Source organism: Delphinus delphis, chromosome 6, assembly GCF_949987515.2.
Source record: "Delphinus delphis chromosome 6, mDelDel1.2, whole genome shotgun sequence".
NCBI lineage: Eukaryota > Metazoa > Chordata > Mammalia > Artiodactyla > Delphinidae > Delphinus > Delphinus delphis.
This window is the reverse complement of record NC_082688.1, coordinates 110,193,321-110,211,744: the sequence shown is the minus strand read 5'-3', so window position 1 is coordinate 110,211,744 and position 18,424 is coordinate 110,193,321. Positions and strand designations below refer to the sequence as shown.

The 18,424-nt window shown below is 37.1% G+C and overlaps 1 protein-coding gene across 1 annotated transcript in view; it reads left to right on the top strand.

Annotated features, from left to right (window-relative positions):
- The window catches only part of GALNTL6 (polypeptide N-acetylgalactosaminyltransferase like 6), a 1,143,433-nt gene that overhangs the window by 286,363 nt on the left and 838,646 nt on the right, over nucleotides 1-18,424 (top strand). The window lies entirely within an intron of this gene.

The window sequence follows — 18,424 nt, the reverse complement described above, 5'->3', positions numbered from 1 at the left end:
TGGGGTATGTGTGTCTTCTCCACAGCTCTCAAATCTGCTAGCTTTTTCCTTGAATGCTTCTTAAGAGTCAGGGCCTGACCTGGTGTCTGGCAAATAGTAGACACTCAGTAAGTGCCAGTATTCTCTTACTCCAGGGTTCCTTCCGTTATCAATAAGGCTTACGTCCTCATCTCTTTATTACTTAAACAGTATTTTATCAGAAGTCCATGCTTTCATTCACCCATTTCCTTGGCATTGATGATCCATTGGTCTTACAAGTTCCATATCAGATTGCAATAGGTAAGTTGCTCAGCTGGGTATTAAGGCCACTTATATATGCATATCAAATAAATAATATAGGTATATTAAGACCACCTTATACATGGAAAGCTGCTCAACATCGTTAATCATCAGAGAAATGCAAATCAAAACCACAATGAGATATCACCTCACACACGCATCAGAATGGCTGTCATCAAAAAGAGAAGAGAGGGCTTCCCTGGTGGCGCAGTGGTTGGGAGTCTGCCTGCCGATGCAGGGGACACAGGTTCGTGCCCCGGTCCGGGAAGATCCCACATGCTGCGGAGCGGCTGGGCCCGTGAGCCATGGCCGCTGAGCCTGCGCGTCCAGAGCCTGTGCTCCGCAACGGGAGAGGCCACAACAGTGAGAGGCCCGCATACCGCAAAATAAATAAATAAATTAATTAATTAATTTGAAAAAAGACAAGAGATAACAAATGTTGATGAGGATGTGAAGAAGAGGGAACCCTCCCTTCTGTTGGTGGGTGTGTAAATTGATGCAGCCACTGTGGAAATTGGTATGGAGGTTCCTCAAGAAATTAAAAGTAGAACTACCGTATGATCCAGCAATCCCACTTCTGGGTATATATCCAAATAAAATAAAAACAGGATCCATATCTACACCCCCATGTTCATTTCACCATTATTCACGGTAGTCAAGATATGGAAACAGCCGAAGTATCCATCAGTGGATAAATGGATAAAGAAGATGCAGTATATGTACAATGTAATATTATTCAGCCATGAAAGAAGAACACCTTGCCTTAGCTTGAGGGTATTATGCTAAGTAGTATAAGTCAGGCAAAGAAAGACAAATGCTATGATACCACTTATGTGTGGAATCTAAAAATGCTGAACTCATAGAAACAGAGATTAGAATGGTGGTTACCAGGGGCTGGGGAAGGAGAATGGGAAGAAGTTGGTCAGAAAGCACAAACTGTCAGTTATGAGTGAGTTCTGGGGATCTAATGTATAGCATGGTGAATGTAGTTAAGAATACTCTATGATATACTAGAAAGTTGCTGAGAGAGTAGATAGATCTTAAATGTTCTGACCATGACAGAAAATGGAAATTATGTGACATGGTGGAGGTCATAGCTAATGCTAGGGTGGGAATGATTTTGTAATATAGGAGTGTGCCGAGTTGCACTCAAATTTACACACTATTATGTGTCTGGTATATCTCAATAACGCCGAAAAGAAAGAGGCCACTGTATATCTACTCTATTCACCCTGCCCTCCTAGTTCTGGACAGGTTTCTGCATCGTTTTGTGTCTCTGCTCCCAGCTTCTATTCACACTGGGACAGTCCATCTGCTCTTTGCCTCTGCCCTCCAAGCTGTTCGTGACTGTTAGCCGTCACAAGCCTCCCCTGTTTTTACCATGGAATCTCGGATTTCATTTATGTAACGTTGCATGTGTATTTAGTTGTCGCTTCTTTTATTTTACTATGTTGTCTTTCAGACCAGACGATAAATGCCTTGGAAGGAGAGACTGTGTACACTTCTGATGCCTCTCCAGAGCCCTGGCTGCTACCCTGTTCATTGTGCACACAACATGCTTAAATTTATGTTGTTTTAATACAGACCAGCCACGTAAACATAACATGAGGTGTTACGTTTGATAGATAAGTACTGCTTATCTCCCGGCAAAGAATCCGTGGGATAGCTTTCCAGTCTTGTAAAGCAAACCTCTTATAAAATAATATACATCATTCTTGAGAGTATTAATTGAGCACTTAAATTTTTCTTTTGACATGGGTGGAAAAGGGAAAACAAAAGATGCTTCTCAGGGGAAAATCCAGAAATTTTGGAACAGATATTCTATTTTGATCCTAATGCATGCAAGATTAACTCACCCATCTGGTTATAGAAAAATACAAGCAATGTCTTCATTAAGTTTGGATTTCGAGATATGCTGGCTTTACTTTATCCCTGACAGTCTGTGCGTTGCTAAATGTTGATATCTCATTTCCTTGACTGTGATTAAATTTTCCCGTAAATCAGTGATATAGTTTGGAAAGCAACCAATTCAGTCATATCATTTTTGAACACATGAATATTTAATTTCCAAAGTGATTAAGAAGGCATTTTGTTTCTGCCACCAAACAATCATCTCTGCCACTAGTAGTTAAACTGAGATCAGAAATACTTCAAGCTTCATAGTTGTCCATTTAGGTTCTTTTTCATTACCACCAATAGGCTTAATTCTCTGTAATTTCAGAGATGTTGAATTTGTGGTGTGATTGTGTGCGTGTGTGCGCACGTGCACTTAAAGGCATGTTTTCCGTTCTCCCATGTCAGTTGCTAAAATGTTTATGATTATTTCATGTTGAATTTGTCTTATAAACAAAGTCAAAAAGCTGTGTTGATGCTTACTAGATATAAGCCATATTCTTCAGGTGGATTCTATTGAAACCTTTCAGTGTTGTTATGAATGCAGTAGTTAAAACAGCTGAACCTCTAAAACAGTTGTTCCTATCTGAGATGTAAATAGAAAGACCTACTGTTATAAATCTATTGCTCATGTAAGATTGCCCTCTGATTTTTTTTTCTTTTTGCGATATGCGGGCGTCTCACTGTTGTGGCCTCTCTCGTTGCGGAGCACGGGCTCCGGACGTGCAGGCTCAGCGGCCATGGCTCGCGGGCCCAGCCGCTCCGCGGCATGTGGGATCTTCCCAGACCGGGGCACGAAGCCGTGTCCCCTGCATCGGCAGGCGGACTCTCAACCACTGCGCCACCAGGGAAGCCCCAAACCCTCTGATTCTTTAAGTATCATTTTTATTCCTAATCTTGTTTCAAAAATCACTTGGCAACACTAAAATATAGGAACCTTTCCTGCCTTTATGTATGAAGGTATATATGTCAGTATCCACTTAGTGTATTCTTTAATTCATCTAATTTTGCATATGTGCGATAGAAACCATTTACATGATTTCCCACTGAAAGTTACAAATGAAATGACTTAATTGAGAAATGCACTTTCAGGTGACTAATGAACTAAGCGAAAAACTAGCAGAACGTGTCATATTCTCTTAAATCTTCAGCAATTCTCATCTTTTCACTAGATCATTAGTTTAACACAGCAACACACACAAGTGATAAATCAGCCTGAACTCCAATTTGTCTCCTGTGAGTAGGTTGCTAATTTGGCAGTGGAGGTAAGAGAACGAGGTCAGGAGCTTTGCTGAGAGGATCCCCAAAAGTGGGTCTAGGTGTATTAACATAAAACAGTCTATGCAGTTTCATATTTTGAGTTGTTCCATTTACATAGAAAATTACATCATTGAGAGTAACACACAGATTATTCATTGTCAGTTCATTTGAACACATTTACTGAAAGTCTGTGTTGGTTTAGAGCATGCCATGCTGTCAAGTGTTCTAGTGTCCAATGGCAAATAAAAAGGCAGGGAAAAAACATCGAGGTTTCACTCTCCTGTTGTTGAAAATACAGTGGATGGTCAATGAATAAAAAGTCAGCACACTTGCTACAGCCTGATTTGTATCTGGTGGGGCTGCAGACGAGTCTTCACAGCAAGGGCAAAACCTGGATGGAGTGTTTGATTACGAGCACTTTTTTAGCCAAGGTTTTTTCAGCGAGAGAGAGGCAGCTATTGCAGTCTGTGTTCAAAGTTACAGGACTACAGGATGGCCGGCATATAAGAGAAACCACCAGTTAAATATCCACGGTGACTATCGAGAAGTAGAGAGGAATATATTTGGGAAATGCATCAAAGATCACATCATAAATGATCTTACTTTCTACTAATGGATCCAGATTTTTCTGAGAGAAAATATAGAGACAGCAATTTTAAAGAAGGTAGTGACATTGTCAGTGTTGCTTGTAAGAAATAAATTTTTGACAGGTCTTGAAAATTGGTTAACTGAAGAATGTGATTCAACCTAGGAGACCCGCCACATGGTAATCACATGTGATAATTATTCATTATATGGATTAAGAGAGTGACAGTGATCCCTGAGAGAATGAGCTGGGTTATAAAACATTTCTGATTTATTGGTCTTCGTGAATTATTGGATAAATTTAGGACATGAGCAAAAGAGAAGATTGTTTCAATAGAATGATTTCAACCTTTATACCAAACAACAGGGTGGACGAGGTTACCTTATCAAAGAAGAAATATACGATTGGGAAGGGGTTTGAAAGTGACGGTGAATTAAGTTTTGGCCAGGCTGAATTTGAAATATATGACATAGTTGAGAAAAGTTGTTAGTTTGGAAAATGGAGTCAGAGTGACCAGAAACAGGTTTCAACAACTGTGTTAGCTGAGATAGACTAACTGCTGTTAACCAATAGCCCGCATATTTCAGTGATGTATGTAAAACAGTAAAATTTATTTCCTGCTTATGCAACAGTGCAGCCAAAGTGCACCCTAACGCATGAAATAGGACTGAGATTTCTTCCATCTAGTGGCTTGTTCCTTTTCTAGGCTTTGGTAAAGGGAAGGGGGAAAATAACACAAATAACATGTTGGAGGATCATGTTAGCTCACATCCGTGGTGAGAACTCAGTGACGGCCATGATGCACATCCACAAAGGATGCTGGGAAATGTAGTCCAGGTGGTGGCCAGTCCCCTACTAAAGAGTAAGGTCATCCTTGATGCGACCTCCACAGATTCCAATTTAGCAACTCCTGCTTCTCAACAGTCCCCTTAGTACCAGCCATGCTGAGAAGAAAATACAGATATTGAGGAGTTAAAGTAGTTAAAATATTTAGAACAGTTAAAATAATAAATATTTTAAACTGCACTTATCATTTTAATATATTAGTTTTTATTTTTAAGCAACTCAGTTTTCTGATTAACGAAACTTCCAGGCAATCCGTATTCTTGAAAATCAAATAAACTAATTGTGCAGAACTTAGGGTCTTTAAAATCCAGAGTGTCCAGCCCAGGATGCTGGACTAGATTCATCCTCAAGACACTGATAGCACATCCAGCTCTAGAAGAAAATCTGCACTTACGAAAAAGGCCTACCATACAACACTTGCCCTTAACCTGAAATCAGATCAGTAAATTCTCCTCTACTAATTGAAGCCAGCAAATTCCCACTCATTTATAGCTGACATTCTTCAGTGTGTTTGTTGACTTTTGCAATTATTTCACAGTTGCAGGTATGTAGGTGCTTTCTGGCATAGATGCTGCAAACATCAAGGTTTTCTCTGACAGTACATACATAAGGTCATTCCAATGATATAAGTAATTTCAAAAGCAATTTAAAACATAATTTCTGTCTTCAAAGAGCAAATCATTTGCATGGAGAGATAACATGTCACAAAGTAGTAAAAATACAATAAGTCAACATGTGAGACAATTTAAGTCAATGACACTGGTCAGTGATATGCAAACTTTTTGATCAAGTACACTGCATACTAATACATTGACCACGCCTCCCCAATATATGGATTTATATTTACATAGCATATCCATATAGTCTTGGACTGATGATGCTTGTTTTAAAAACAAATTTAAAAGGATGAAAGAAACTTGAGTATAATTAGATTTCTAAATGTTTTATTCTCTTTTCCAATGAATCATCTTTGTACCCCCCCTGCCCGCCCCGTTACAAGTACACGGCCCAGCTTGAGGCCCACGCTATCAAAGAGGTTCAGGAAAAGGAGAACAAAGATCGATCGGCAAAGCCTTTGTGAAGGGTTTATACAGTCAATAAATAAGAGCTTGTTTGTTAGGAGCAATGTAGGAAGACGTATGAGAAGAAGATAAAAGCGTTATGTTTTCAGCAGACTGAACCTGCTGGCCTGCTCATGTAGGTAATTTCATTAAAAAAAAGGAAAAGAGGGCTTCCCTGGTGGCGCAGTGGTTGAGAGTCCGCCTGCCGATGCAGGGGACGCGGGTTCGTGCCCCGGTCCGGGAGGATCCCACATGCCGCGGAGCAGCTGGGCCCGTGGACCGTGGCCGCTGGGCCTGCGCGTCCGGAGCCTGTGCTCCGCGGCGGGAGAGGCCACAGCGGTGAGAGGCCCGCGTACCGCAAAAAAAAAAGGAAAAGAAAGAAAGAAAATGCCTCTAGAGTCAGACAACCTGGTTTCTAATTCTGGTGTTTTATTCTGTGACCTCGTAAGATGGACCTAACTTTTCTAGGCATTAGTGGCCTTATATCTGAAACAGGGATATTAACAGTATCTCCCTTGTTGGATCTTTGAGAAAATTATGGGAAATGGCTCATGTACATATATAAATTGTGCAAAAAACGGGTTTTGTTGTCGTTAAAACTACAATGATAGATTGAGGTGTGACTTGAACAGCCTGAAAAATCCATGTACAGAGCTTTGCATATCTCCTCAAAGCTTTTGGGGTAGCATCAAAGGTACTGAGATTTTGTGCATAGAGAGGGGTGAGTAGAGAATTATAATTGTCGGTAAGGAAGCCAGTGGTATGACAGGTAGGAGTTTCGCTGCATTTGCAGTAATTGGACCACCTAGCACAAATGAAGAGTTAATTGAATAATTAGGTATCTAGAAAATTGTCAAATGAAAAATGACCAAGACAATTTACTGTCTTTTTATTGTTGGGTGAACATTCTATAGAATTAACATAATACATATATATATATACATACTTTTAAAATGTGAAGTCTTATGTTTAAAAGAAAACATTGAAAATTGTCTTACATAAAACCTGTGAGTTCAAAAGAAATACTTCCAATTGTATTCTCCCTCTGTCTCACATCTAAAAGGCACATTCTCTGAGCGTGGGAAGAATGTTAATTTGAATCTGGGCATGTTTATACATGTGTGAGAGAGAGAGATGTTGAAAACTAGCTTTAATTATATGCTTAAGTCATTGATTCTGTTTTTTCTTCCAAAGTTTTTATAAGACAGACATACCAATTTCTATTGTTAAAATGATGAAGCAACCTCAGATGGGTTGAGGGCCTCCCAAACGCTCTCCTGCTTTAATGAGGAAAGAATTTAAGTTCCTAATACATATACCTAGACTCCTGCAGAAGTTTCATGAAAGGATATTTCATGGAACACTGCAAGTGGGAGAAAATCTCATAGTTTAGGTTCATCCTTTTATAATTCAAATCTCACATCATTGAAGTCAGTGGATTCAATATTGCTCTTAATTGGTTAACTTGAAAATATTTGACAATTCAGACTGATTATGGGGCTTTGTGTAATTGGTTCAAATGTAGATCCCACTGAAAAATTCCTTCCACTAAAAAAAGAGAAAATGTAGGCGATCGGTCTTCTTTCTTCCTTTAGTTTTACATATAAGTCACTTGTTTGCTAGGTACCTCTGTTCAATTTTTTTTAAACTTTCCTGGACATGAGACTCCTCAGATATGCAAAAATACAATCTGGCCTTTATAATCTCAGTGATCTCCTCCAACCCCACATATTCATATCTGAATATTTGTTTCTCTCATGACCTTGAAAGTGGTCTACAAGTCAGAAAATTATTAAGATGTGTTTGTTTCAAAATGTGATGTTTCTAGAATATTTATATCAGATTTTATAGTAATACTTCTATTTAACTATTGGAAAGTTTGATTTAATTTGTTTTGTATATTGTGTTGTTTCGTAATTGTGAAGGAATACAATATGACCGCTTGAAATATGTGCCTATATTTACACATGGTTCTTTATACAGAGATAGTACAAGGTAAATGATTGTGGAATGATTAAAATCATTTTTATAATATTTTAGTCCTTTCCACTAAACAAAGTATTTGCTAAAAAACTGTTTTTTATTTAAAAAACTATGGTTTTTAGTATACTAGACAACAAAACCCCAAAGCAATTAAATGTAAATAATCACTTTCTGAAAAAACAAAGTCTACTTTATTCCAACTTTTCCCATTGGCCAAGGAATTGCCTTTATTTTCTTTCTAGGATTGTCTGACTCCCACTTTACTTAATGCACAGGGAATTTAACAGGCTGTGTTATCAGAAGTCTTCATTTGATCCAGTTAGATCTTTCATTCACAGAGAGAGTTTGTAGCTAGAAGTTTAGAAGCCAAGATTATTAAACTGGAGGTAGTAGTTCATATATGTCATTATTGAATATTATTATTTTTTATTATTGATACATATCAGGAATAACTACCTGTTACATCACCTGGAGAGATATTTGATTGCAATTATATTTTCTTCTTTATAACTTTGTAAAAGGAAGATTCTGATGCTGGGGGAAGAAAAGTATTTTAGAATTATTAAATTCTATTTTGAGGACTTCCCTCGTGGCGCAGTGGTTGAGAGTCTGCCTGCCGATGCAGGGGACACGGGTTCGTGCCCCGGTCTGGGAAGATCCCACATGCCACGGAGTGGCTGGGCCTGTGAGCCATGGCCGCTGAGCCTGCACGTCCGGAGCCTGTGCTCCGCAGCGGGAGAGGCCACAACAGTGAGAGGCCTCAGTACCGCAAAAAAAAAAAAAAAAGAAAATTCTATTTTGAGCCTATGTAGTATATTTTACAATCTAAATAACTTCAGGGGAAGTATTATTTAAGAATACCATCAATGATATGGCCTATAAGTTTAATCTCACAGAGGTATGTACAGTTGAAATACAGTACACTTCCTCAGTCGACACAAAAAATGACTGAAGGTTCCTTTACAGAGGTTTTGCCTGAGCCATACCATAACGTGTATTTAGGGAAGAAATCCAAAGAATAAAATTTAATGGACCTAAAAGGGGAAGATCTACAGAATGCAAGAGATATGACTTACATGTTGGTAAAAGATTAAAAAAAAAACAACACAACAGATTAAAAAAAACAACACAACAGGCAAACGGATGAACAGTAGGTCAGAAAGCACCAAGGGTTTACTGTGGTTTTAGATATTTGAGCTCTTTCTCTGATTTTCAACCTCCCAAGCCCCCAGTTGGATGAGAATCTACTCCTCATCTGGATTGATTATAACTTTGTGCCATCTCACGAGCAAAGAGGCAGGTGCCAGTTATGAAGGAATCTGGTCTCTGAAATCATGATGCCTTAGAATAGGAAAGCCAGTGATTGTGCAAAGGCTTGAATTGTTTTCTGTAGGCTACCAAGTAGTAAGCCAGCCACATTTGGCACAGAGGAGGGATCACTGAAAGCCCTGGCAACTGGGAGAAAGCCAACTTGCAGTGATTTCGGAGGTGTTGCCAGGAGCGTGTATTCTGCTGCAGAGTCCTGATAAAGGTGATTACATATTTTCCAATGTTATGTTGATGAAATAGGTTCTAAAAGCATTTGAAAATATCTGCTGTAGCAGGACAAACCATTCTAAAGCCTCCCAAATGCCCTGAATTATGATTGGTTGACAAAGTTATGAGTTTTCCAGTTCAGTTCTCTTTATATTCGTTTGTAAAATGAAGCATAAAGGTTTACTATAGAGATGATTGTGAATTACATAGACCCACAGGAATATTCAAATGAGTCTCTGAATACCTTTATCATACTTGATATTTTCAGTATTGTTTCAGTATTACTCCCTTTTGCATCCAGTCGGTTTGCTTTTCGTTTTACTGAGCCTCGTTAGTCTAGTGCTTTTCTTAATTTTCCTTTTTTTTTTTTTTGGCCAGATAGCTCAGAGTCAAATTTGGTGTTTCAACTGTATTAATTAACTTAGATTGAGTTTCTGTATTTTAAATGATCTGCTATCTCTCTTCCTAGTTACCCTGTTATTTTATATTTAATTTCCATGTTGTCTCCAATTATTTATAATAAGAAAACTTGAGAAATTAATTCTCTACTAAATGAATAATAAATAGTATCAACAAAACATTAGAAGGATAACATCATAGAAGGAACAGAAAAGTTAAATATCATTTACTGGCTGGATGAGTTCTAGGAACTGAAAAAGGCCAGTGTGATTGTAACTTCTTGGGCAGGTGAAGAAGGACACATCATAAGTTTTGAAAGTCACACTGGGGCTAGACTATATGGGATCATGTAGGCAGTGGTAATTTGAATTTTATGATTGTTTACTTATGTCCTCTACAACACGTTAAAGTCTTTACCTTTTAAAGGAAAAGAGGTATTAGAAATACTTAACTTTTTTATTGATTGACGGAAAAATAAAATTTCAAGCAAATGCATTTAACTTTACATTGAAAATCTCTTAAAATAAATCGGCAAACACCTGGGTGTTTATAGAATTCCAGAATTTCAACAGAATGGTCAAAAAAACAGCTTAAACCAGTCAGGGCAGACATGGAATGATATCTCACAGTGAAGGAAAAAAAATACTGCAGCCTAACCCAGAATTGTTACATGTAATTAAGATAATCACACTCTCAGGATGAAATCCTCTCTTTTCTAGACTATCATTGTTCAGATGTGAAATTGTCAAGGGTATAAGCTGGGAATTGAACAATCTGTCACATTGCTCTCTTCCCATGGGCCAGGAGGGATGAATCACACCTTCCAGGCAAATTTGAGAATTTCGATAAGTCTATGTCTTCATAAGATCCAATTCTGTTCCTTTAGAATTAGCTTGTATCCGCCTCATGAGAACCAACTTCCCCGTTCTGTCCACAAATAAGTTTTCATCCATTTTGTCAAAAGCTATTCCAATTGTTTTTGTGTTTTTTTTTAACGGTATGCGGGCCTCTCACTGCTGCGGCCTCTCCCTTTGCGGAGCACAGGCTCTGGACGCGCAGGCTCAGCGGCCATGGCTCACGGGCCCAGCCGCTCCGCGGCATGTGGGATCTTCCCGGACTGGGGCACGAACCCGTGTCCCCTGCATCGGCAGGCGGCCTCTCAACCACTGCGCCGCCAGGGAAGCCCCTCTTCCAATTTTTTAAAGCCATTTTGTTTTTATTCTGATTATTCAGAAACATTGCATGTCTTGATTCTGATAATGCTGGCCTTTTGAATTGACTTTGCTGAAAATGTACATATTGTATAAATCTATTTTAGGTGTTCAACAGGTACGTATGGATATTGCTTAAGTAGTATTTTTTTATTACTTGTACTTTCTACCCAACTTGGAGAATACCTATACTTACCTATAGTGTGTTAGTGCTATTGTGTGTACTCTGAGGGTGTTTAGCACAAATTTCTGCCCTCACAATCCCAGCAAGCCTGTCCCAATTTAAGTGACAATGAGAGTAATCTCAGGGAATTCATTCCATGTCTTCATCTCTGAATATCTCCATATTAAATTTATGTAGTCTTTCAACAGCTACATGTTGCAAGAAAAGAGGTCATGAACAATACCTTCAGGCTACATTTGGCCAAAATGAATTTATAAAACATAGTACTCTAGGGAACAGATGTATGGTACTTTTTAAGATGCCCAGAAATGTAATATACTATTAAATTAATCTTTAGATAATACCAAGAAGCCTATCAGTCTACAAAGCATCTTATTTATTTTAATTCACAAACATGTATATAGCATTTCCAATCAGTCATCATTCTAAGAACTTCATAAATATCAACTCAACCCGCATACAGCCCTGTAACATAGGTGTCACTGTTTTCTCCATTTTACAGATAAAAAAGCTGAACCTTAGAGAGGTTCAATAGTTTTCTCAAGGTCACAACGAGTAAGTGGTAGGTATTGGATTCAAGTCCAGGATCTATGCTCTCAACTCTGGGCTAGACTCACTAACTCTAATGCTGCCTCTAGAGCCTGCCCTCAAGTTTTACGTTCATTCAGTAGACAGAACAGTTCATCTATAAAAGCAAGAAGGTGAATCAAGAGCAAAGACCATCAGAGGTAAAAATCTGAACAGATGGAAGTTGATTTGACAGGAGATATGGGGTAGATATGTCGTTTGTTTTCTGTCAAGGATCACTGATCCCCAGTATTGAAAAAAGAAGCGAAGGACTAACAGTGAAAGTGACTTTTAAATATTCTATGTCTTTATCAAAAGTATAAAAGAGATGCAGCCACCTCCTTTTAAAGTTATGAGAGGGTAAAGATACAGCAAGTGCTTCTGTCTTCTGTATCAGTTAGGTACCGTTTAGTGCAAACCTATTTGTAACTTTAATTTGATGAATCTTTGCCCTTTATGTAAATTAAATTAGCTTTAGGGAATCAAAGAAAAATGATCCTAGAGAGTATTACGTTGACGCCATCCTGCTGAGACAGGATATGGGTAGAAATACCAGAGAGAGAGCAGGAAAGCATGTTCAGCGTGTCTGAGTGGTCAGTGCTTAAGTGTCAGCCAAAACACACTTTCTGCTTCTCAGATTTTTTCCATCAATTTGAAGCAAGCAAGCACCATGTTAGCTGTTGGGAAACAGACATAAATTACACACAACCTGTTTCTTTCAAGTATCTCTCAGTCTGGTGGGGAAGGCAGACAAAATACAAAAATAACACTCCTGGTGCCATGTGATATAAATTCTGTGGGCCAACCCATCACTTGTCAGATGATATTAGTACAGACTGAGTGAAAAACTTACCCTTGATTCATACTTTATTTTAATAAAGTTGATTTTTAAACATATAATAGATAATTAGTTTAGAAAAAGTAAATATACACACATACATACACACATATACACATACACATGTACACACATACATACACACATGCACACAAAGATACATATATACACACATACATACACATGCACACATATACACAGACGCACACCCATACGCACAAACACATGCACACATATACACTCATACACACGCATTAGCGTGTACACACACCTGATATAAGGAAAGTATAAACAAAGCAAAGCTGTTACAAATAAAACTCCATTGATTTGCCAAAAGAATCATTGTAAATGAAAATAGATATTATTTATGATTTCCACTGACACATTTCCTAAATTTATTCCCCAGAAAAAGCAGAATGAAGGATGTTTTCTATAGTCCCCAGTGTAACATTGTTTTTACTTTTCATAATCTAAGTTATACAGAAATAGTGTGATAAGGACTAATCCCTTTACATGCCCTTTATTTGTTTTTTTATTAATTTTTATTGGAGTCTAGTTGCTTTACAATGTTGTGTTAGTTTCTGTTGTACAGCAAAGTGAATCAGCCTTACGTATACATCTATCCCCTCTTTTTTGGATTTCCTTTCCATTTAGGTCAGCACAGAGCACTGAGTAGAGTTCCCTGTGCTATACAACAGGTTCTCATTATCTATTTTATACATAGTAGTGTATAGATGTCAATCCCAATCTCCCGATTTATCCCACCTCCCCTTCCCCCCCTTTGTATCCATATGTTTGTTCTCTACATCTGTGTCTCTATTTCTGCTTTGCAGATAAGATCCTTTCTGTTCCCTTTAAAAGAGCATGATTATTTAGATTAAACACATGGGTACAAAATCTAAAATCTCTTCTGTAACTGGGAACAGCGTAAGTGTGTGATCACATTGGGTACAAGTCATGCTGCATAATGTGAAGTTTTATGCAATCCGTAAGCGTTCACTTTCCCATCTTGCAAAGGTCTACATGCATGTCATAGTATATGATAAAGGATTTAATAAACATGAAAGTCACTGCTTCCTCCGTCATACTGCACTTGATTGCAATCAGCATGTTACAACCACAGTCTAATTACAAAACGTCAAATGTTTCATCAGCTCTTCTAGCTCAGTGCTGTGCTGCATCTGTGGCCGCTGGCCCATTGAACATAAATTTTAATCCCTTTTATGTTCAATTTGAATCTGAATTACACAGTTGATGCTAAACTATCCCCGAATTAAAACTCCCTTGAAGATAACTTGTCTGGCGAACTATTTTCAGGGACATGATTTCCCAAACTTTCCTTTCATCACTCATGCAGATGAGCAGTACTTTTGCAAAACTTGTTCTGCTTACATTTCTAGAATTTTAATTCTGAAGTTTTAAAGAAACACAATAAAGGAGGTAACCATGAATTCATATTCCTTACTACTCTTGAGAACAATTATTCGAATGGACAAGAAATGGGATATCTAAGATAATGGATCTTGATATTAACATAGAAGTCATTAACTATTACGGAGAGTTTTCTTTTCCATCTCTTGTCTGTTTCTCCTACCTTCTCAGAGACAGTTATTTTCCTGAATTAGGTATATATGCATCCAATCCAATGTATCACTGATTTAGTCAACAAGTATTGATATTTATTTATTGGCTGTTTACTGAATGTTAGATATTGGAGAAAGAGCAGGAAAATAAAACCAAGTCAGTGTTCAGGGTGCTTTTAGTGAGTGTCCTATATCTACTGAAGTAGTTGGTTAGTGACTGTTAGTATCTTCCTGGTATATTCTTTTTCTTTACTTGCACTTTTTTGGAGTAATTTTAAATTAAGTGTATCTCCTATAAACAGTGTATGGGTTTTATGTTTAGATAAGAAATCTATTTGTTAATCGGTCTGTTTCTTTTAAAACGAAATTCTACTTCTGAATGTTTTTCATATTTAAATATTTGGATTTTAAAATGATATTTTAAGTTTTTTATTTATTTTCTTTGTCTTCTTTTCATTAGTGTCCCTGTTATGTTTTCCCCTATTTGTTTTTTTTCTTCTTCTCCTTCATCTGTGCCTACTGTAGTTTTGTGTTTTCTTTTTACCTTTTTGCACCATCCAAACTTAGAAGTTGAATGTTCCACTTCTACTACGGCAATGCTTGCTATTATAATTTTACAATGTGTACCAAAGAAGTCTAACATTATTGACATTTCTACCTGCCTCCAAAAGGTGCAAGGCCTTGGGCACTTCGTTGCTGTTTCCTCATGACCTTGCTCATGAGGGTTTGATCTAGGGTTTTAGTTCCCCATTGTTTGGCTCACCATGAATTTATTTTTACAGTCAATATTTATTTAGACTTAACAACATATTTTCTTCATGGTGATTTGTTTCCTCAATTGGTGTATCATTTTTATTATCTTCCACATAAGTTGTTTTCCTTGGGTCTCCCATATGCCTAAGGTTGGAAATGTATACCTATAGTAGTTTATACTTTGCCCTTTAGGGGACTTGGCATTTTATCTGTTGTGAATATTTGTTTTGTTAATTAATTTCCTCCAATTCCCTGTTTCATGGCAATAACCAAAGCAGGTCTGGATGAACCCCAGCTTTGCACTATTAGCTCATTTGTCCTTGGATACACGTGATTCCTCAGGACACTGGGATGCCTAGGATTTCTCCCATGACTGTAGGAGAACACAAGCCAGTAGATAGAGGGTTTCTGTTCCAAACATCAGGAGCTCCACTGCTCCCACAGTCACTGGGAGAATCTTGTTTTTGTTGTTTAACACTGTTCGCATTATCAGATTTCTAAAGTAGGGTGGTTGCTAGAAGGCTTCTGTCAATTCAAAATTTAATGGAATTTTTAGTGAAGTAAATGAAATAATGGTGCGTCTGGTTTAATGGCCCCTATAGCGGTGTTCTGTCAGATTTGCACACTGATAATTTACTAACTCTAACTTCCCGTTTAGTTTCTGCTACCAGGTAACTGAAAACTTGGCTGAGTTAACCAGTGTTTCTGAGCACCAGTGTGTCCTCAGCCATAAAATAAGAGTCTGGACTGGGTTGTCTCTGCCTTAATCTGCAAGCTTTAAAATCCTAAGAGATTAAAATTGTATCTAAAACTTCAGGAAAAAAATGGAAGTGCTTTCCCAGTCTGATATATTTACAAAATCGTATCATAGAATTTCACATGCAAGGGAGCTAGAGATCATCTTGTTCCAGCCTCTTCTTTAGTAGATGAATGTAGTGAAGTTCTATGAAGTTAAGTAATCTGCTCAAAAGGCTTTACTGAAAAAGTCAGGCCTAGAATTCTATCTTTTCTAAATCTTAATATAATGATCTTTCCTTTGTACTGTTGTTTCCCATCTTAGACAAACTAAGTGGTTTCATAAATACGTGTATGTTTATAGTTACCTACTCCGCAGATTTTACAGAGTGAAATTCCTTCTCATTCTAGAAACTTGGTATGTAATTTCTAGTCTGTATTAAATGGAACTCTGATACTCTGTGACGCATTTCTTTAGCCAATTTAGGTCTTATGGAAATACTTATTTTTTAATATATGTGACATATATGTGTTTCTGAATTGAGCTCCTCAATCTTCTAATTTAGTCTCAACTGTTTCTTAAAAGGCTGTATTTTATCCATCTAGAATCACAAGAAAGTGAAGAGCACGTATCATCTTTCTCTTTCTGCTAAAACATGTTATTTCTGAGATCCCAATAATGAACGATATGTCAGTGGCTAAAGGGAATGATAGTGTCCTTTTAACCACTCCAGCTCAATCGTGTCTTTTTTAAATTTTTTTTTGCTTTTGTTTATACCTAAATGTGTATGACTTTTTCAGCAGAAAACTTTTAAAGTATGTCAGTTTCAGAAGAAGTGTGAACCATAGGAAAGCAAAAGGAAACCCAAAAAAGACAAGGAAAAAAAACCAACTTTAAGTCCGTAGGTGAGCTATCTTTTCATAGGTATCAATTTATTTTGCACAAGGACTGACTATCCGTATATGTGAATTTGTGTATGACATGTATACGTCTGTTCTTCCGTATACTTATTTTTTAAGTGGCAGCGTGGTGAATGTACTGTTCAGAGCTAGCTTTCTTTTTAAATTTTAATAATACCCTAAGACTGTTCCCCATCTCTGACCCATCACTTTATTACATATCCTATTGCTGTCTGTAATGATCTGTACCTATTTTTTGTCTGTTGTCTATCTCATCCACAAGAATATATGTTCCATAAGAACAGGGACCCAGTGTGTCTTTCTTATTAACTGCAGGCAAATTGAGCCTCTCAATAAATATTTGTTACAATGAATAACATAAATGATGTATTAAGATAATTTGGTATTCATCCAGGTTTTACTTTATATTCATCAGGTTTAATATAAAGTAAAAAGGGAACTCTATTTTTAATAGATGAGCATATATTAGCCACTATCCATCCCCACAAAAAATGATCCCTGGTTTTGCTTATATGGAGTTTTAACACATTTAAATATAGCAAAATTAAGCATGCATTTTCAGACAATGGGAATTGTTGAAACGGACTATCAAAACAGAGTTACAGATAATAGGTATTTTTGACATCTCTAATAGAGGGCATGTATTTTCAAGTTGTCATTTGGTTTACAGAAAATAATTTCATTATAGTTCCCACATGCTGTATTTTCATTTTGACCCTTATCTTAATATTTACTTGTTATTATTAATTTTATTAAAATACTCCCCCAGTTTTCTGAATATAAAGCTAGGCGAAAATCTCGTTTCCTGCATTTTCATATATTGCTTCATTATGCATATTTGTCTGTCAAAACATGAACATTTTTACAAGCAGAATGTCAGCATAAAGGAACGACACCCAACACACAGTTATACAGAATTTTTAGGATTCTTAATATCTTTTGAGATATAGAATATCTGTCATTGTGCTAAACAAATGATTATGAGTTTGACCATGAAACTCATTCAAGATAATGTGTTCAACTGATGTATTTATTTATGAGCCCATCCCTGGTGAGCACGGGTGTACATAATTTCTGAAGTAAGTCATATGTGTTGCCTTTTTCAGAAAGCCAGTTAATCCGACAAGGAACTTATATTTCCATCCTGCTGCCCTGAAAGGAACTGATTCTATCATTCACTGCCTTTACTTAAATATTTTGTAGTTCCTAAAAGATGTACTATACAAACTTTCAGCAGTAATTTATGAAGAAAAGAAACATTCCCTGCTTGTTTAAAAATAGTTTTTTTTAAAAAGGGGGGCTATAAACGGAGCACATAAGGATTGTGCAGGATGAATCTCTAAGAAACAATACTGATCCCTTGAGTGATGCCAGAGAGTAACTAAAAGAGCTGTTTTTGCAAAACAGTCGGAAAATAACCATGAAAACAATCCCCAAATACCTGAATCAGCAGCAGTTTTACTCTACGCTTATGGAACTTACAAAGAGACTTTTAATAGTGCTGTGAATCTGCTCCAGGATCAACTTCTCCATCTGCTGGCTGAAGGTCAAATTTTGATCTTTCTTAGTTATAAAAATCAAGAATTTATTTGTATGTGCATATGAATATGTTTTCCGTGATGCATATGTTATTAACTAAAGGTATAACTTCCTATCTTTAAACTGTAATGTAACGCAAAGAATCACAAACTACATTTTGAAAACAATATTATTGCATTAGAGTGTAAATCAAGCTGACACTTGATATTGTTTTTGAAAGCAGTTTTATCATTATCATGATTAAATACGC